Raw genomic sequence first — 22,127 nt, forward strand, 5'->3', positions numbered from 1 at the left:
GGGATCGATGCCGTCATTCTCCACAGTTTGCAGCTCTCTGGGGCTCACAATGACTTTAGTGGGAAGCCAAATTCAACCGGAATCTTAAAATGAACTTTACTCATGAAAGATGTGATGTGAAAAGTATGTACAGTGCCAAGCACAATGTCTCTGTGGCGCAATCGGCCAGCGCGCTCGGCTGTTAACCGAGAGGTTGGTGGTTCGAGCCCACCCAGGGACGGTAGGCCATTTCCCTCTTATTTTGGATGGCCACTGATTGTACTCCTCTTGATTCAAAGAATTGGCGTGACGCGCTATTGGAACACAGATTGTGGTGTTGTGGCCTGGCTGGCCAAAAAGCATGTCTGCACAGCGGACAAGTCAGGTACTGAATTCCGAAAAAGTCTTTTTTTAGCAGTTGCATTTCATGTGCTTTATGCTCATGAAAAGATCATTCCAGTGCATTGGACTAAAAGTAACCCAGGTAAACTAACTGTAAAAGCGCAACATCAAGACCATTTTCAACTGTCGTTGATAGAGCATTGCCAATTGAATCCATGCTTCGTGGGGTTTTGCCAAAAGACACTGCAAGGTGAACGTATGAGCTAATTTGGAAACTGCAAAATGGGAAATCGGCCCACTTCTTGGTATTAACTCATTCAACGATGGGAACGTGTGCTCAGTCTCGTGGCGCTGTGGCTTAGTTGGTCAAAGCGCCTGTCTTGTAAACAGGAGATCCTGGGTTCAAATCCCAGCAGTGCCTTTTCAGTAGTTGTTCTGAAAAACTGTGCATGCTAAGAAATTGAGGACGGAGAGATGAAACATTAGACAGCAAACCTATTACGTTCCCATGTCAATGCACTTAACTCCAGACAAAAGAAGAAGCCCGAACTGAGCTTTTATAACCTTGCGTGATTAAGTGGGGAAGGCGATCCAATGTTCATTTAATGGGTGTTCAAAAAGACAGCTGATGGGAACCTTTTAGGATGCACCAAGAAGAGGGGAATTAGCTCAAATGGTAGAGCGCTCGCTTAGCATGCGAGAGGTAGAGGGATCGATGCCCTCATTCTCCACAGTTTGTAGCTGTCTCGGTCTCACGATGTCTTTAGCAAGAAGCCCAAGGCAGCCAGGATTCCAAAAATCAATTTGACTCATGAAAGTTTTGATGTTCAAAGTATGTACAGTGATCAACACTGTGTCTCTGTGGCGCAATCGGCCAGTGCGTTCGGCTGTTAACCGAGAGGTTGGTGGTTCGAGCCCACCCAGGGACGGTAGGCCATTCCCCTCTTATTTTGGATGGCCACTGATTGTACTCCTCTTGATTCAAAGAATTGGCGTGACGGGATATTGGTACACAGATTGTGGTGTGTTGGCCTGGCTGAGCAAAGAGCATGTCTGCAGAGCAGACAATTTTATTTGTTGAATTCCAAAAGTGTCTTTTTTAGCAGTTGCATTTCATGCGCTTTATGCTCATGAACAGATAATTCCAATGCAGTCGGAACCGATCGGACTAAAAGTAATCCAGCAAAACTAACTGCAAAAACGCAACATCAAGACCATTGTCCACTGTAGTTGATAGAGTATTGCCAATTGAACCCTTGCTTCTTGGGGTTTTGCCATAAGACACTGCAAGGTGAACGTATGAGCTAATTTGGAAACTGCAAAATGGGAAATCGGCCCACTTCTTGGTATTAACTCACTCAACGATGGGAACTGTGCTCAGTCTTGTGGCGCTGTGGCTTAGTTGGTCAAAGCGCCTGTCTAGTAAACAGGAGATCCTGGGTTCAAATCCCAGCAGTGCCTTTTCAGTAGTCGTTCTGAAAACTGCGCGCGCTCTTAACTTGAGGAAGCCAATAGGAAACGTCAGACAGCAAACAAATGACATTCTCATGTCGATGCTCTGCACTTACCTCCGGACAAAACACCTTTTATAACCTTGCGTGATGAAGTGGGCCAAGTGGGCCAGGGGACCCACTCATCATTTAATGGGTGCACAATATGACAGCTGACGGTAACCATTTTGGATGCACCAACCAGAGGGGAATTAGCTCAAATGGTAGAGCGCTCGCTTAGCATGCGAGAGGAAGAGGGATCGATGCCCTCATTCTCCACAGTTTGCAGCTCTCTGGGGCTCACAATGACTTTAGTGGGAAGCCCAATTCAACCGGAATCTTAAAATGAACTTTACTCATGAAAGATGTGATGTCAAAAGTATGTACAGTGCCGAGCACAATGTCTCTGTGGCGCAATCGGCCAGCGCGCTCGGCTGTTAACCGAGAGGTTGGTGGTTCGAGCCCACCCAGGGACGGTAGGCCATTTACCTCTTATTTTGGATGGCCACTGATTGTACTCCTCTTGATTCAAAGAATTGGCGTGACGCGATATTGGAACACAGATTGTGGTGTTGTGGCCTGGCTGGCCAAAAAGCATGTCTGCACAGCGGACAAGTCAGGTACTGAATTCCGAAAAAGTCTTTTTTAAGCAGTTGCATTTCATGTGCTTTATGCTCATGAAAAGATCATTCCAGTGCAGTCGGAACCCATTGGACTAAAAGTAACCCAGGTAAACTAACTGTAAAAGCGCAACATAAAGACCATTTTCAACTGTCGTTGAAACTGTCGTTGGTAGAGCATTGCCAATTGAATCCATGCTTCGTGGGGTTTTGCCAAAAGACACTGCAAGGTGAACGTATGAGCTAATTTGGAAACTGCAAAATGGGAAATCGGCCCACTTCTTGGTATTAACTCATTCAACGATGGGAACGTGTGCTCAGTCTCGTGGCGCTGTGGCTTAGTTGGTCAAAGCGCCTGTCTTGTAAACAGGAGATCCTCGGTTCAAATCCCAGCAGTGCCTTTTCAGTAGTTGTTCTGAAAAACTGTGCATGCTCAGAAATTGAGGACGGAGAGATGAAACATTAGACAGCAAACCTATGACGTTCCCATGTCAATGCACTTAACTCCAGACAAAAGAAGAAGCCCGAACTGAGCGTTTATAACCTTGCGTGATTAAGTGGGGAAGGCGATCCAATGTTCATTTAATGGGTGTACAAAAAGACAGCTGATGGGAACCTTTTAGGATGCACCAAGAAGAGGGGAATTAGCTCAAATGGTAGAATGCTCGCTTAGCATGTGAGAGGTAGAGGGATCGATGCCCTCATTCTCCACAGTTTGTAGCTGTCTCGGTCTCACGATGTCTTTAGCAAGAAGCCCAAGGCAGCCAGGATTCCAAAAATCAATTTGACTCATGAAAGTTTTGATGTTCAAAGTATGTACAGTGATCAACACTGTGTCTCTGTGGCGCAATCGGCCAGCGCGTTCGGCTGTTAACCGAGAGGTTGGTGGTTCGAGCCCACCCAGGGACGGTAGGCCATTCCCCTCTTATTTTGGATGGCCACTGATTGTACTCCTCTTGATTCAAAGAATTGGCGTGACGGGATATTGGTACACAGATTGTGGTGTGTTGGCCTGGCTGAGCAAAGAGCATGTCTGCAGAGCAGACAATTTCATTTGTTGAATTCCCAAAGTGTCTTTTTTTAGCAGTTGCATTTCATGCGCTTTATGCTCATGAACAGATAATTCCAATGCAGTCGGAACCGATCGGACTAAAAGTAATCCAGCAAAACTAACTGCAAAAACGCAACATCAAGACCATTGTCCACTGTAGTTGATAGAGTATTGCCAATTGAACCCTTGCTTCTTGGGGTTTTGCCATAAGACACTGCAAGGTGAACGTATGAGCTAATTTGGAAACTGCAAAATGGGAAATCGGCCCACTTCTTGGTATTAACTCACTCAACGATGGGAACGTGTGCTCAGTCTTGTGGCGCTGTGGCTTAGTTGGTCAAAGCGCCTGTCTAGTAAACAGGAGATCCTGGGTTCAAATCCCAGCAGTGCCTTTTCAGTAGTCGTTCTGAAAACTGCGCGCGCTCTTAACTTGAGGAAGCCAATAGGAAACGTCAGACAGCAAACAAATGACATTCTCATGTCGATGCTCTGCACTTACCTCCGGACAAAACACCTTTTATAACCTTGCGTGATGAAGTGGGCCAAGTGGGCCAGGGGACCCACTCATCATTTAATGGGTGCACAATATGACAGCTGACGGTAACCATTTTGGATGCACCAACCAGAGGGGAATTAGCTCAAATGGTAGAGCGCTCGCTTAGCATGCGAGAGGTAGAGGGATCGATGCCCTCATTCTCCACAGTGTGCAGCTCTCTGCGGCTCACAATGACTTTAGTGGGAAGCCAAATTCAACCGGAATCTTAAAATGAACTTTACTCATGAAAGATGTGATGTGAAAAGTATGTACAGTGCCAAGCACAATGTCTCTGTGGCGCAATCGGCCAGCGCGCTCGGCTGTTAACCGAGAGGTTGGTGGTTCGAGCCCACCCAGGGACGGTAGGCCATTTCCCTCTTATTTTGGATGGCCACTGATTGTACTCCTCTTGATTCAAAGAATTGGCGTGACGCGCTATTGGAACACAGATTGTGGTGTTGTGGCCTGGCTGGCCAAAAAGCATGTCTGCACAGCGGACAAGTCAGGTACTGAATTCCGAAAAAGTCTTTTTTTAGCAGTTGCATTTCATGTGCTTTATGCTCATGAAAAGATCATTCCAGTGCATTGGACTAAAAGTAACCCAGGTAAACTAACTGTAAAAGCGCAACATCAAGACCATTTTCAACTATCGTTGGTAGAGCATTGCCAATTGAATCCATGCTTCGTGGGGTTTTGCCAAAAGACACTGCAAGGTGAACGTATGAGCTAATTTGGAAACTGCAAAATGGGAAATCGGCCCACTTCTTGGTATTAACTCATTCAACGATGGGAACGTGTGCTCAGTCTCGTGGCGCTGTGGCTTAGTTGGTCAAAGCGCCTGTCTTGTAAACAGGAGATCCTCGGTTCAAATCCCAGCAGTGCCTTTTCAGTAGTTGTTCTGAAAAACTGTGCATGCTCAGAAATTGAGGACGGAGAGATGAAACATTAGACAGCAAACCTATGACGTTCCCATGTCAATGCACTTAAAGGAATAGGCCACCGTTTTTACATACTAAAATATGTTCTTACCTCACTTTAGTCGAGTTAATATATCCCCGTCTGGTCTTTGTCCGTGCGCTCTGCCAGGCAAACGGAGCACATACGCAGCCTCTCCCACATGTCACATAGCTCCAAAAAAGCTCACGATAGAAGCTACCAAGCTCTTCCACGTGTTCCCTATTTAAATAAAGTTACGTGAAGTGTTTTCATGCGAAGTATATTTACACAGAAATGTAGCATGTCGATTTTATAAGCAGATAAAAAGGGGGACTATATTGTAAGGCGTAATGATACAAGGAGCAAAACGTCCGCGCAGTAACTCCTAAAGGTTATTGACGGAAGTGAGCGGGGGAAGTCTTTAGGAATTACTGCGCGGACGTTTTGCTCCTCGTATCATTACGCCTCACAATATAGTCCCCCTTTTTATTTGCTTATAAAATCGACATGTTACATTTCTGTGTAAATATACTTCGCATGAAAACACTTCACGTAACTTTATTTAAATAGGGAACACGTGGAAGAGCTTGGTAGCTTCTATCGTGAGCTTTTTCGGAGCTATGTGACATGTGGGAGAGGCTGCGTATGTGCTCCGTTTGCCTGGCAGAGCGCACGGACAAAGACCAGACGGGGATATATTAACTAGGCTAAAGTGAGGTAAGAACATATCTCGGTATGTAAAAACGGTGGCCTATTCCTTTAACTCCAGACAAAAGAAGAAGCCCGAACTGAGCGTTTATAACCTTGCGTGATTAAGTGGGGAAGGCGATCCAATGTTCATTTAATGGGTGTACAAAAAGACAGCTGATGGGAACCTTTTAGGATGCACCAAGAAGAGGGGAATTAGCTCAAATGGTAGAATGCTCGCTTAGCATGTGAGAGGTAGAGGGATCGATGCCCTCATTCTCCACAGTTTGTAGCTGTCTCGGTCTCACGATGTCTTTAGCAAGAAGCCCAAGGCAGCCAGGATTCCAAAAATCAATTTGACTCATGAAAGTTTTGATGTTCAAAGTATGTACAGTGATCAACACTGTGTCTCTGTGGCGCAATCGGCCAGCGCGTTCGGCTGTTAACCGAGAGGTTGGTGGTTCGAGCCCACCCAGGGACGGTAGGCCATTCCCCTCTTATTTTGGATGGCCACTGATTGTACTCCTCTTGATTCAAAGAATTGGCGTGACGGGATATTGGTACACAGATTGTGGTGTGTTGGCCTGGCTGAGCAAAGAGCATGTCTGCAGAGCAGACAATTTCATTTGTTGAATTCCCAAAGTGTCTTTTTTTAGCAGTTGCATTTCATGCGCTTTATGCTCATGAACAGATAATTCCAATGCAGTCGGAACCGATCGGACTAAAAGTAATCCAGCAAAACTAACTGCAAAAACGCAACATCAAGACCATTGTCCACTGTAGTTGATAGAGTATTGCCAATTGAACCCTTGCTTCTTGGGGTTTTGCCATAAGACACTGCAAGGTGAACGTATGAGCTAATTTGGAAACTGCAAAATGGGAAATCGGCCCACTTCTTGGTATTAACTCACTCAACGATGGGAACGTGTGCTCAGTCTTGTGGCGCTGTGGCTTAGTTGGTCAAAGCGCCTGTCTAGTAAACAGGAGATCCTGGGTTCAAATCCCAGCAGTGCCTTTTCAGTAGTCGTTCTGAAAACTGCGCGCGCTCTTAACTTGAGGAAGCCAATAGGAAACGTCAGACAGCAAACAAATGACATTCTCATGTCGATGCTCTGCACTTACCTCCGGACAAAAGACCTTTTATAACCTTGCGTGATGAAGTGGGCCAAGTGGGCCAGGGGACCCACTCATCATTTAATGGGTGCACAATATGACAGCTGACGGTAACCATTTTGGATGCACCAACCAGAGGGGAATTAGCTCAAATGGTAGAGCGCTCGCTTAGCATGCGAGAGGAAGAGGGATCGATGCCCTCATTCTCCACAGTTTGCAGCTCTCTGGGGCTCACAATGACTTTAGTGGGAAGCCCAATTCAACCGGAATCTTAAAATGAACTTTACTCATGAAAGATGTGATGTCAAAAGTATGTACAGTGCCGAGCACAATGTCTCTGTGGCGCAATCGGCCAGCGCGCTCGGCTGTTAACCGAGAGGTTGGTGGTTCGAGCCCACCCAGGGACGGTAGGCCATTTACCTCTTATTTTGGATGGCCACTGATTGTACTCCTCTTGATTCAAAGAATTGGCGTGACGCGATATTGGAACACAGATTGTGGTGTTGTGGCCTGGCTGGCCAAAAAGCATGTCTGCACAGCGGACAAGTCAGGTACTGAATTCCGAAAAAGTCTTTTTTAAGCAGTTGCATTTCATGTGCTTTATGCTCATGAAAAGATCATTCCAGTGCAGTCGGAACCCATTGGACTAAAAGTAACCCAGGTAAACTAACTGTAAAAGCGCAACATAAAGACCATTTTCAACTGTCGTTGAAACTGTCGTTGGTAGAGCATTGCCAATTGAATCCATGCTTCGTGGGGTTTTGCCAAAAGACACTGCAAGGTGAACGTATGAGCTAATTTGGAAACTGCAAAATGGGAAATCGGCCCACTTCTTGGTATTAACTCATTCAACGATGGGAACGTGTGCTCAGTCTCGTGGCGCTGTGGCTTAGTTGGTCAAAGCGCCTGTCTTGTAAACAGGAGATCCTCGGTTCAAATCCCAGCAGTGCCTTTTCAGTAGTTGTTCTGAAAAACTGTGCATGCTCAGAAATTGAGGACGGAGAGATGAAACATTAGACAGCAAACCTATGACGTTCCCATGTCAATGCACTTAACTCCAGACAAAAGAAGAAGCCCGAACTGAGCGTTTATAACCTTGCGTGATTAAGTGGGGAAGGCGATCCAATGTTCATTTAATGGGTGTACAAAAAGACAGCTGATGGGAACCTTTTAGGATGCACCAAGAAGAGGGGAATTAGCTCAAATGGTAGAATGCTCGCTTAGCATGTGAGAGGTAGAGGGATCGATGCCCTCATTCTCCATAGTTTGTAGCTGTCTCGGTCTCACGATGTCTTTAGCAAGAAGCCCAAGGCAGCCAGGATTCCAAAAATCAATTTGACTCATGAAAGTTTTGATGTTCAAAGTATGTACAGTGATCAACACTGTGTCTCTGTGGCGCAATCGGCCAGCGCGTTCGGCTGTTAACCGAGAGGTTGGTGGTTCGAGCCCACCCAGGGACGGTAGGCCATTCCCCTCTTGTTTTGGATGGCCACTGATTGTACTCCTCTTGATTCAAAGAATTGGCGTGACGGGATATTGGTACACAGATTGTGGTGTGTTGGCCTGGCTGAGCAAAGAGCATGTCTGCAGAGCAGACAATTTCATTTGTTGAATTCCCAAAGTGTCTTTTTTAGCAGTTGCATTTCATGCGCTTTATGCTCATGAACAGATAATTCCAATGCAGTCGGAACCGATCGGACTAAAAGTAATCCAGCAAAACTAACTGCAAAAACGCAACATCAAGACCATTGTCCACTGTAGTTGATAGAGTATTGCCAATTGAACCCTTGCTTCTTGGGGTTTTGCCATAAGACACTGCAAGGTGAACGTATGAGCTAATTTGGAAACTGCAAAATGGGAAATCGGCCCACTTCTTGGTATTAACTCACTCAACGATGGGAACGTGTGCTCAGTCTTGTGGCGCTGTGGCTTAGTTGGTCAAAGCGCCTGTCTAGTAAACAGGAGATCCTGGGTTCAAATCCCAGCAGTGCCTTTTCAGTAGTCGTTCTGAAAACTGCGCGCGCTCTTAACTTGAGGAAGCCAATAGGAAACGTCAGACAGCAAACAAATGACATTCTCATGTCGATGCTCTGCACTTACCTCCGGACAAAACACCTTTTATAACCTTGCGTGATGAAGTGGGCCAAGTGGGCCAGGGGACCCACTCATCATTTAATGGGTGCACAATATGACAGCTGACGGTAACCATTTTGGATGCACCAACCAGAGGGGAATTAGCTCAAATGGTAGAGCGCTCGCTTAGCATGCGAGAGGTAGAGGGATCGATGCCCTCATTCTCCACAGTTTGCAGCTCTCTGGGGCTCACAATGACTTTAGTGGGAAGCCAAATTCAACCGGAATCTTAAAATGAACTTTACTCATGAAAGATGTGATGTGAAAAGTATGTACAGTGCCAAGCACAATGTCTCTGTGGCGCAATCGGCCAGCGCGCTCGGCTGTTAACTGAGAGGTTGGTGGTTCGAGCCCACCCAGGGACGGTAGGCCATTTCCCTCTTATTTTGGATGGCCACTGATTGTACTCCTCTTGATTCAAAGAATTGGCGTGACGCGCTATTGGAACACAGATTGTGGTGTTGTGGCCTGGCTGGCCAAAAAGCATGTCTGCACAGCGGACAAGTCAGGTACTGAATTCCGAAAAAGTCTTTTTTTAGCAGTTGCATTTCATGTGCTTTATGCTCATGAAAAGATCATTCCAGTGCAGTCGGAACCCATTGGACTAAAAGTAACCCAGGTAAACTAACTGTAAAAGCGCAACATCAAGACCATTTTCAACTGTAGTTGATAGAGTATTGCCAATTGAATCCATGCTTCGTGGGGTTTTGCCAAAAGACACTGCAAGGTGAACGTATGAGCTAATTTGGAAACTGCAAAATGGGAAATCGGCCCACTTCTTGGTATTAACTCATTCAACGATGGGAACGTGTGCTCAGTCTCGTGGCGCTGTGGCTTAGTTGGTCAAAGCGCCTGTCTTGTAAACAGGAGATCCTGGGTTCAAATCCCAGCAGTGCCTTTTCAGTAGTTGTTCTGAAAAACTGTGCATGCTCAGAAATTGAGGACGGAGAGATGAAACATTAGACAGCAAACCTATGACGTTCCCATGTCAATGCACTTAAAGGAATAGGCCACCGTTTTTACATACTAAAATATGTTCTTACCTCACTTTAGTCGAGTTAATATATCCCCGTCTGGTCTTTGTCCGTGCGCTCTGCCAGGCAAACGGAGCACATACGCAGCCTCTCCCACATGTCACATAGCTCCAAAAAAGCTCACGATAGAAGCTACCAAGCTCTTCCACGTGTTCCCTATTTAAATAAAGTTACGTGAAGTGTTTTCATGCGAAGTATATTTACACAGAAATGTAGCATGTCGATTTTATAAGCAGATAAAAAGGGGGACTATATTGTAAGGCGTAATGATACAAGGAGCAAAACGTCCGCGCAGTAACTCCTAAAGGTTATTGACGGAAGTGAGCGGGGGAAGTCTTTAGGAATTACTGCGCGGACGTTTTGCTCCTCGTATCATTACGCCTCACAATATAGTCCCCCTTTTTATTTGCTTATAAAATCGACATGTTACATTTCTGTGTAAATATACTTCGCATGAAAACACTTCACGTAACTTTATTTAAATAGGGAACACGTGGAAGAGCTTGGTAGCTTCTATCGTGAGCTTTTTCGGAGCTATGTGACATGTGGGAGAGGCTGCGTATGTGCTCCGTTTGCCTGGCAGAGCGCACGGACAAAGACCAGACGGGGATATATTAACTAGGCTAAAGTGAGGTAAGAACATATCTCGGTATGTAAAAACGGTGGCCTATTCCTTTAACTCCAGACAAAAGAAGAAGCCCGAACTGAGCGTTTATAACCTTGCGTGATTAAGTGGGGAAGGCGATCCAATGTTCATTTAATGGGTGTACAAAAAGACAGCTGATGGGAACCTTTTAGGATGCACCAAGAAGAGGGGAATTAGCTCAAATGGTAGAATGCTCGCTTAGCATGTGAGAGGTAGAGGGATCGATGCCCTCATTCTCCACAGTTTGTAGCTGTCTCGGTCTCACGATGTCTTTAGCAAGAAGCCCAAGGCAGCCAGGATTCCTAAAATCAATTTGACTCATGAAAGTTTTGATGTTCAAAGTATGTACAGTGATCAACACTGTGTCTCTGTGGCGCAATCGGCCAGCGCGTTCGGCTGTTAACCGAGAGGTTGGTGGTTCGAGCCCACCCAGGGACGGTAGGCCATTCCCCTCTTATTTTGGATGGCCACTGATTGTACTCCTCTTGATTCAAAGAATTGGCGTGACGGGATATTGGTACACAGATTGTGGTGTGTTGGCCTGGCTGAGCAAAGAGCATGTCTGCAGAGCAGACAATTTCATTTGTTGAATTCCCAAAGTGTCTTTTTTAGCAGTTGCATTTCATGCGCTTTATGCTCATGAACAGATAATTCCAATGCAGTCGGAACCGATCGGACTAAAAGTAATCCAGCAAAACTAACTGCAAAAACGCAACATCAAGACCATTGTCCACTGTAGTTGATAGAGTATTGCCAATTGAACCCTTGCTTCTTGGGGTTTTGCCATAAGACACTGCAAGGTGAACGTATGAGCTAATTTGGAAACTGCAAAATGGGAAATCGGCCCACTTCTTGGTATTAACTCACTCAACGATGGGAACGTGTGCTCAGTCTTGTGGCGCTGTGGCTTAGTTGGTCAAAGTGCCTGTCTAGTAAACAGGAGATCCTGGGTTCAAATCCCAGCAGTGCCTTTTCAGTAGTCGTTCTGAAAACTGCGCGCGCTCTTAACTTGAGGAAGCCAATAGGAAACGTCAGACAGCAAACAAATGACATTCTCATGTCGATGCTCTGCACTTACCTCCGGACAAAACACCTTTTATAACCTTGCGTGATGAAGTGGGCCAAGTGGGCCAGGGGACCCACTCATCATTTAATGGGTGCACAATATGACAGCTGACGGTAACCATTTTGGATGCACCAACCAGAGGGGAATTAGCTCAAATGGTAGAGCGCTCGCTTAGCATGCGAGAGGTAGAGGGATCGATGCCCTCATTCTCCACAGTTTGCAGCTCTCTGGGGCTCACAATGACTTTAGTGGGAAGCCAAATTCAACCGGAATCTTAAAATGAACTTTACTCATGAAAGATGTGATGTGAAAAGTATGTAAAGTGCCAAGCACAATGTCTCTGTGGCGCAATCGGCCAGCGCGCTCGGCTGTTAACCGAGAGGTTGGTGGTTCGAGCCCACCCAGGGACGGTAGGCCATTTACCTCTTATTTTGGATGGCCACTGATTGTACTCCTCTTGATTCAAAGAATTGGCGTGACGCGCTATTGGAACACAGATTGTGGTGTTGTGGCCTGGCTGGCCAAAAAGCATGTCTGCACAGCGGACAAGTCAGGTACTGAATTCCGAAAAAGTCTTTTTTTAGCAGTTGCATTTCATGTGCTTTATGCTCATGAAAAGATCATTCCAGTGCAGTCGGAACCCATTGGACTAAAAGTAACCCAGGTAAACTAACTGTAAAAGCGCAACATCAAGACCATTTTCAACTGTCGTTGATAGAGCATTGCCAATTGAATCCATGCTTCGTGGGGTTTTGCCAAAAGACACTGCAAGGTGAACGTATGAGCTAATTTGGAAACTGCAAAATGGGAAATCGGCCCACTTCTTGGTATTAACTCATTCAACGATGGGAACGTGTGCTCAGTCTCGTGGCGCTGTGGCTTAGTTGGTCAAAGAGCCTATCTTGTAAACAGGAGATCCTGGGTTCAAATCCCAGCAGTGCCTTTTCAGTAGTTGTTCCGAAAAACTGTGCATGCTCAGAAATTGAGGACGGAGAGATGAAACATTAGACAGCAAACCTATGACGTTCCCATGTCAATGCACTTAACTCCAGACAAAAGAAGAAGCCCGAACTGAGCTTTTATAACCTTGCGTGATTAAGTGGGGAAGGCGATCCAATGTTCATTTAATGGGTGTACAAAAAGACAGCTGATGGGAACCTTTTAGGATGCACCAAGAAGAGGGGAATTAGCTCAAATGGTAGAGCGCTCGCTTAGCATGCGAGAGGTAGAGGGATCGATGCCCTCATTCTCCACAGTTTGTAGCTGTCTCGGTCTCACGATGTCTTTAGCAAGAAGCCCAAGGCAGCCAGGATTCCAAAAATCAATTTGACTCATGAAAGTTTTGATGTTCAAAGTATGTACAGTGATCAACACTGTGTCTCTGTGGCGCAATTGGCCAGCGCGTTCGGCTGTTAACCGAGAGGTTGGTGGTTCGAGCCCACCCAGGGACGGTCGGCCATTTCCCTCTTATTTTGGATGGCCACTGATTGTACTCCTCTTGATTCAAAGAATTGGCGTGACGGGATATTGGTACACAGATTGTGGTGTGTTGGCCTGGCTGAGCAAAGAGCATGTCTGCAGAGCAGACAATTTCATTTGTTGAATTCCCAAAGTGTCTTTTTTAGCAGTTGCATTTCATGCGCTTTATGCTCATGAACAGATAATTCCAATGCAGTCGGAACCGATCGGACTAAAAGTAATCCAGGAAAACTAACTGCAAAAACGCAACATCAAGACCATTGTCCACTGTAGTTGATAGAGTATTGCCAATTGAACCCTTGCTTCTTGGGGTTTTGCCATAAGACACTGCAAGGTGTATGTATGAGCTAATTTGGAAACTGCAAAATGGGAAATCGGCCCACTTCTTGGTATTAACTCACTCAACGATGGGAACGTGTGCTCAGTCTTGTGGCGCTGTGGCTTAGTTGGTCAAAGCGCCTGTCTAGTAAACAGGAGATCCTGGGTTCAAATCCCAGCAGTGCCTTTTCAGTAGTTGTTCTGAAAAACTGTGCATGCTCAGAAATTGAGGACGGAGAGATGAAACATTAGAAAGCAAACCTATGACGTTCCCATGTCAATGCACTTAACTCCAGACAAAAGAAGAAGCCCGAACTGAGCTTTTATAACTTTGCGTGATTAAGTGGGGGAGGTTGATTTTGAAGTTTATTGCTCACATTTCAGCTACAATGGGTGAGTGTTTTTTGCGAGGTGCTAAAGGCTAGTTCGGGAAATTCATTGAAAACAAGCAGCATATTATGTAAAGGATAATGTATAGAGCGCTTGCCATTATTGTAATCGAGGAGGAATCGAAGAGGAAATGAGGAAGAAACGAGGAGGAAACCAGGAGGAATCGAGGAGGAAACCAGGAGGAATCGAGGAAGAATTGAGGAGGAATCAAGGAGGAAACCAGGAGGAATCGAGGAGGAATCGAGGAGGAAACCAGGAGGAATCGAGGAGGAATCGAGGAGGAAACCAGGAGGAAACCAGGAGGAATCGAGGAGGAATCCAGGAGGAATCCAGGAGGAATCCAGGAGGAATCCAGGAGGAATCGAGGAAGAATCCAGGAGGAATCCAGGAGGAATCCAGGAGGAAACCAGGAGGAATCCAGGAGGAATCGAGGAGGAAACGAGGAAGAATCGAGGAGGAATCAAGGAGGAATCAAGGAAGAATCGAGGAGGAATCGAGGAAGAATCGAGGAGGAATCGAGGAGGAAACCAGGAGGAAACCAGGAGGAATCGAGGAAGAATCGAGGAGGAATCGAGGAGGAAACCAGGAGGAAACCAGGAGGAAACCAGGAGGAATCCAGGAGGAATCCAGGAAGAATCGAGGAGGAATCGAGGAGGAAACCAAAAGGAATCGAGAAGGAATCGAGGAGGAATTGAGGAGGAATCGAGTAGGAAACCAGGAGGAAACCAGGAAGAATCGAGGAGGAATCGAGGAGGAAACCAGGAGGAATCGAGGAGGAATCAAGGAGGAAACCAGGAGGAATCGAGGAGGAATCGAGAAGGAAACCAGGAGGAATCGAGGAGGAATCAAGGAGGAAACCAGGAGGAAACCAGGAGGAATTGAGGAGGAATCGAGGAGGAATCCAGGAGGAATCCAGGAGGAATCGAGGAGGAATCCAGGAGGAATCCAGGAGGAATCGAGGAAGAATCCAGGAGCAATCCAGGAGGAATCCAGGAGGAAACCAGGAGGAATCCAGGAGGAATCGAGGAGGAAACGAGGAAGAATCGAGGAGGAATCAAGGAGGAATCAAGGAAGAATCGAGGAGGAATCGAGGAAGAATCGAGGAGGAATCGAGGAGGAAACCAGGAGGAAACCAGGAGGAATCGAGGAAGAATCGAGGAGGAATCGAGGAAGAATCGAGGAGGAATCGAGGAGGAAACCAGGAGGAATCCAGAAGGAATCCAGGAAGAATCCAGGAGGAATCGAGGAGGAAACCAAAAGGAATCGAGAAGGAATCGAGGAGGAATCGAGGAGGAATCGAGGAGGAAACCAGGAGGAAACCAGGAAGAATCGAGGAGGAATCCAGGAAGAATCGAGGAGGAATCGAGGAGGAAACCAAAAGGAATCGAGAAGGAATCGAGGAGGAATCGAGGAGGAATCGAGGAGGAAACCAGGAGGAAACCAGGAGGAATCCAGGAAGAATCGAGGAGGAATCGAGGAGGAAACCAGGAGGAAACCAGGAAGAATCGAGGAGGAATCCAGGAAGAATCGAGGAGGAATCGAGGAGGAAACCAAAAGGAATCGAGAAGGAATCGAGGAGGAATCGAGGAGGAATCGAGGAGGAAACCAGGAGGAAACCAGGAGGAAACCAGGAGGAAGCCAGGAAGAATCGAGGAGGAAACCAGGAGGGAACGTGGAGGAATCGAGGAGGAATCGAGGAGGAAACCAGGAGGAAACCAGGAGGAATCGAGGAAGAATCGAGGAGGAAACCAGGAGGAAACCAGGAAGAATCGAGGAGGAATCGAGGAGGAAACCAGGAGGAATCGAGGAAGAATCGAGGAGGAATCGAGGAGGAAACCAGGAGGAAACCAGGAGGAAACCAGGAGGAATCCAGGAGGAATCCAGGAAGAATCGAGGAGGAATCGAGGAGGAAACCAAAAGGAATCGAGAAGGAATCGAGGAGGAATTGAGGAGGAATCGAGTAGGAAACCAGGAGGAAACCAGGAAGAATCGAGGAGGAATCGAGGAGGAAACCAGGAGGAATCGAGGAGGAATCAAGGAGGAAACCAGGAGGAATCGAGGAGGAATCGAGGAGGAAACCAGGAGGAATCGAGGAGGAATCAAGGAGGAAACCAGGAGGAAACCAGGAGGAATCCAGGAGGAATCCAGGAGGAATCCAGGAGGAATCCAGGAGGAATCGAGGAGGAATCGAGGAGGAATCCAGGAGGAATCGAGGAAGAATCCAGGAGGAATCCAGGAGGAATCCAGGAGGAAACCAGGAGGAATCCAGGAGGAATCGAGGAGGAAACGAGGAAGAATCGAGGAGGAATCAAGGAGGAATCAAGGAAGAATCGAGGAGGAATCGAGGAAGAATCGAGGAGGAATCGAGGAGGAAACCAGGAGGAAACCAGGAGGAATCGAGGAAGAATCGAGGAGGAATCGAGGAGGAAACCAGGAGGAAACCAGGAGGAAACCAGGAGGAATCCAGGAGGAATCCAGGAAGAATCGAGGAGGAATCGAGGAGGAAACCAAAAGGAATCGAGAAGGAATCGAGGAGGAATTGAGGAGGAATCGAGGAGGAAACCAGGAGGAAACCAGGAAGAATCGAGGAGGAATCCAGGAAGAATCGAGGAGGAATCGAGGAGGAAACCAAAAGGAATCGAGAAGGAATCGAGGAGGAATCGAGGAGGAAACCAGGAGGAAACCAGGAGGAATCCAGGAAGAATCGAGGAGGAATCGAGGAGGAAACCAGGAGGAAACCAGGAAGAATCGAGGAGGAATCCAGGAAGAATCGAGGAGGAATCGAGGAGGAAACCAAAAGGAATCGAGAAGGAATCGAGGAGGAATCGAGGAGGAATCGAGGAGGAAACCAGGAGGAAACCAGGAGGAAACCAGGAGGAAGCCAGGAAGAATCGAGGAGGAAACCAGGAGGGAACGTGGAGGAATCGAGGAGGAATCGAGGAGGAAACCAGGAGGAAACCAGGAGGAATCGAGGAAGAATCGAGGAGGAAACCAGGAGGAAACCAGGAGGAATCGAGGAGGAAAAGCGCAACATCAAGACCATTTTCAACTAAATTGAGGAAGGAGAGATGAAACATTAGACAGCAAACCTATGATCTTCCCATGTCAATGCACTTAACTCCGGACAAAAGAAGAAGCCCAACCTGAATTTTTATAACTTTGCGTGATTAAGTGGGGAAGGTTGATTTTGAAGTTTACTGCTCACATTTCATCTACAATGGGCCGTAGCTGAGTGGCTTTCGCAAGGTGCAAACGGCTAGTTCGGGAATTTCATTGAAAACAAGCAGCATATTATGTAAAGGATAATGTATAGAACGCTTGTCATTATTGGGAAAATAAGTACCGACACGAAGCAGAGGGGTCTTGTTTTGCCCTGAAGGTACTTATTTTCCCGATAATGACCAGCGTTCTATACATTATCCCGCTTATTATACGGCCAACTGAACACACACAACATAAACTTCATACACTTTTATGAAGGCCGAAAGGTTTCCGCTGCAAATATATCCCAAACGTTTGCGCGTTGCTTTGCAACGTTTGGCTAGGTTTGTAGGAGCAAGGCTAGTAGCTAGCCAAGCTACTTAGTTGAAGGTGCAGTTGGAGGAATGGTGGTGAATCTCTGGGTAAGTTGAAAGTCGGACTCACGTTTACTTCACAAGCGATTCCCCCAACTTCTCTCGCAGTGACAGGGACAGAGAGAGTGTCTGCTACTACGTACATGTGGAGTGATATGAAAGACCTGTATTACAAGCACGAACTCCATTGCTATTGGCAGCAGCCATTATTTTTCTCAGAGGTCCTCTATCAAAAAATAATGACCGGTAGAACGTTGGAAAATCCCATTCAAATCAATGGAGCGTTCTACTTACATTATGAAGAGCCGTATAATAAGCACAAATAACGTCAATAAAACTATTTGAAGCAGCCTTTATGATGATCACACACTGAGCCTGGCTTGTTGATTTTGAAGTTTATTGTTCACATTTCATCTACAGTGAGTCGTAGCAGAGAGGTTTTCTCCTGGAGCTAAGGCTCTATTAGCTGCGACAGGCTAACAACCAGCTCGGAACATTCATTGAAAACAAACAGCAAATCAGAGAGGTGTCCGAAAAATTACCGCCTGTTTTGGCATTTATCAATCTGATCGCACCGTACACCTGGCGTACGGTGCACTCAAATCCTACACCAAGTCAGGAGGTGGTGTAGGCAACATCATGATACACCAATCTTAAGTGAACACTAAACCGCGCTGGAAAACAGTTTTTAACAGCATGAATTGCATTGCTACATCGCATATAACCCTCATTGATGATTTAAACATGAAACATTAAGGCTACAGCGTTAATGTTTATGGACAGACTTGATTCAATTTTGCGCTGCATCGACATGCTTAACCACGCCATGGGCCGAGCGCAGAGGCACAGCCCGGACCAGAGACACCACAGAACCTGGACTGCGGGGCGGGCCACAGAGACACTTTTTTATATATTTTATTTTTTTTAAAGAACAACTAACCCCAAAATCAACTTTTTTGTCTAGCTAAGTTGTATAAATGGGTATCTTGTAGTGTTGTCTACATGTATCTGTCACTATTTTAACAATTTAGTGCATATTTGTTGAAATCCTGTCTTTGTGTCCAAAACCGTCTGTGTGGCGCCATCTGCACCTTATCGAGTGCATTACATGCTTTACTGTTGGTCTCCTTCGTGATAAGCTCTGAGCGGGGCGCTTACGTTTGCAGGAGGGCGCCGACGTCAGCGGCCTCTCTTCTGTGGAGTATAAAAGCAGCCCACTCCGCACACGCCCCCGTAGCGAGTTGGAGTTTGGAATAGCGAGTGTCTTTATATCGATTTTCAGGTTTGCGATTTATTAGCGTAGCTTTTAGTTAGATTTATTACATAGCTTTTAGTTAGATTTATTAGCATAGCTTTTAGTTAGATTTATTAGCATAGCTTTTAGTTAGATTTATTAGCTTGTCGTAGTTTAGATAGTTATTAGATTTAGTTGTAGTTTAGTCTTAGTGAGAGATTAGTAGCATTTAGCATAAGAATTTGCTAGGTTAGCTGTATTTAGTGTTCTGTATTGTGTAATATTAGGTGTAGTGTTGTAGTCTTGTTTGTTAGGATGGGGAGAAAGTGTAGTGTTGTAGGTTGTCATAGTTCTGTAGGTTTACATTACTTTCCTCAGGACTTAGAAATTAGGCGCCAGTGGCTGCGCGCAATTGGCCTGGGGGAAAACTGCGAACTCCCGCCTCGTGCTGGAGTTTGCAACCAACATTTTACTTGCGATTCCTTCGCCAACTCCTTGGAGTTTGAGCTGGGCTATAGTAAGGTTCTTCGTTTGAAGAATGAGGCAGTCCCCACCCTTGGTCTTCCACGACTGAGCCCACCGACACTGCTGCCCCGCCAGCAGGACGATTTCAGGCGCCAATCTGAGGTGAGTGAGAATAACAACAACCTAAAACTGCTACTAATGTCATGTAAGTAGAATTTCGATAGTGCACGTTGAAATAGATTGTAGTAGTGTCTCAAACAATGCGGGATCTGGCGTGTAAATAAACTATGCACTGGGTGAGGCTTGTGGCTGCGTGTGCTCCAAGCGGTGCGCCCCGCACTCGTTCACTTGACTTGGGCAGAGAAACAGCAGTCTACATCCATCAGCTGCCTGGCAACTCTCTAACCCCGCTCAAACAGAGAGCTATGAACCGCATGAGACTGTGAGCTGACAGTTACACCGCTGTATATTATGACATGTGAACTTTTATAGCCTTTTGTAGCTAGCGGGAGTGGCTAATGCATCAGTCTGCACAACAAAGTTACGCTGAGACCGCGCGTAATTGTGCTTGAGACTGAGCACCAAACTAGTCTACATTTTCGCGATGACAGTAGCTTTCATATTTGACAACAGCTGCGCAAAACGTGAGTGCATCTACAAGCTAACCTATAAAGCTAACGGATAGCTATCATTTAATGTGTGGCTCAACTGACCGGGCAGGTGCCCGTGGCTCCGCGCGCGCTCGTGTGATATGTGATCGTGGTCAGTGAGGGGCGAGAGGGCTGACCACTCCAGGTGGACCGTATGGTTATTGGGTGCTCATGTGCTGGGATCCATATGTTGGCTTACGTTCACTAATCTGCATTAGACAACAATTAAATGCACTAAGGAAATGTAACACATTACCCTTCTTCTGTAGTGTACATTTTAAAAATAATATGTATTTTTACGTTTTCAGCCAGTGACCAGAGAATTTGGCTGCCAGACTGATCCAGTCATTGTAAGGCATGCAAGTGTCCAGGCCAATGTGAAGCCGAGCAGGCGAAGCAAAGGTGATATCTCTTTTTATTGTTTATACAGTCATTTTATTTCTAAAAACACTCTGTTTTGTGTAAATGATAATTACGGCCATTTTTAACATGTTTGTTTATTTTGTTTGTGTTTTCAACAGCTACTCAAGCCCGGACCGCTTACACAAGCGTCGGTTGTGGTACTGAGGACCTGATGGAAATCCCTCTTCCTGACAGTCCCAGAGCAGCCTCTACACCTTTAAAAAGGAGAAGGTGTGAGGTGTCAGCGTCTGACCCCAGCTTCCACATCGATGACAGTGCCAGCACTGTGAACTGTTCAAGGTAAAAAGGAAATCTAGCTTTTTAATAGAAAAAATATATACAGCGTCCTGGTTTTTTGAGGGATGAAATATCCTTTATTTTATATAGCATTCCCACTGAAGTCCCTCCACACAAGGACAAAAAATATATTGTTCACGAGGACCAACTGCTGGAGCTGTTCAGGCGATGTCCTGTCTGCACTGGTCGCTGTGCTGTGGACACCATCACAATCGGCACACTGCTGCGGGTCACTCAACAGTGTCCTCGCTGTGAGTTCTCCAGTCAGTGGTCCAGTCAGCCCATGGTGAACAACATCCCAGCTGGAAACCTACATCTCTGTGCTGCTGTGCTGTTCACCGGCTCATCATTTAGCCAGATTTCAAAGGTACAGCACAAATTATTTTGTTTGGATTTTGTTTCCATCTATTATCAGTTGATAACCTATTTTTTCCTTTTATAGTTCTTGAGGGCCTTCAATATTCAGGGACTGTCAGAGCAGTGCTTCTACAGGCATCAGGCAAAGCTCCTCATCCCTACGGTCAACTGGCAGTGGAAGCTGGAGCAGGAGGACCTCATCAGGGAGGCTCTTGAAAGCGGCTCTGTGTCACTGGGTGGGGACATGCGGGCAGATTCACCTGGTAAATACATTTCATTAACATTTATCAGAAGTAAAAGTCAGCTAACGTACAACTTGCATTCGTGTAGGACATTCGGCCAAATATGGCAGTTACACGATGATGAATCTCAGTAATAACAAAGTCATTGACATCCAACTAGTCCAGGTAATGGAATTCAAGGAATGTTTCAATATGTAATTTGGGATCACTCTGTGCATTTCAGCACCTAATTTATTTTTTGTCTTATTAGAGCAATGAGGTTGGAAACAGCGTGCGCATGGAGAAGGAGGGCTTTGTGCGTAGTCTGACTATGCTGGAAGAGAGGGGTGTCAATGTGGAGGCCATTGTGACGGACCGACACACCGGCGTTCAGAAGTTTTTAAGGGAGGAAAAGAAGGAAATCAGGCACTACTTTGACCCATGGCACATGGGAAAGGGTATGCATTTGGGGAATGCTGTGTAATATTATGGTTATTCTGCATTTAGTAAATATGTATTTTAAACTCTAGGAATTGGGAAAAAAATTGATGAGCTCGCAAAGAGAAAGAGCACCCAGGACGCTGGCCAGTGGAGAAAAAGCGTGGTAAATCACCTCTATTGGGCAGCTTCGACTTCCTCCTCGGGACAAGAGGCTGTCGCTAAGTGGACGTCTGTGGCCAACCACATGCAGAATGTGCACACGCACGACAATGCCCTGTTCCCTCGGTGCCTACACGGGCCTCTGGTTGGGGAAGGGTCAAGAGTGTGGCTCAAACCAAGTAAGTTTTGCATTTGTTATCAGTAATACTGGCCCTTTACTCATTGTATTTTATGTACATTTCAAAAATGTAAGGTTGGCATTGTCATTCGAAACAAAAATTGCTTTACAATTATGTCATGGTAATTTACTCTGTAGGCACAGCAGCATGTGAGAGGCTCAGTGACATTGTGTTGGCTCCACGCTTTGTGAAGGATGTGGAGAAAATCAGCCCGGTGTACCACACGTCAACCCTTGAGGCCTTCCACAGCCTGATAATTAGGTTCTCCCCCAAAAGTGCAGGCTTCTCCTTCAGAGGAATGTTAGCAAGGTAATACATACATACATTT

The 22,127-nt window shown here is 46.1% G+C and overlaps 1 long non-coding RNA gene across 1 annotated transcript; it reads left to right on the top strand.

Moving 5' to 3' along the window:
* The first annotated feature begins 21,113 nt into the window (after nt 1–21,113).
* Nucleotides 21,114–21,664, top strand: LOC306963360. Its single transcript, XR_013792904.1, has 3 exons — nt 21,114–21,206; nt 21,292–21,478; nt 21,551–21,664. It is a non-coding gene; the product is annotated as an uncharacterized lncRNA (long non-coding RNA).
* Nucleotides 21,665–22,127: the final 463 nt, after the last annotated feature.

This window comes from Gobius niger (genome assembly GCF_951799975.1).
Source record: "Gobius niger genome assembly, chromosome: 5".
NCBI classification, from domain to species: Eukaryota; Metazoa; Chordata; class Actinopteri; order Gobiiformes; family Gobiidae; genus Gobius; species Gobius niger.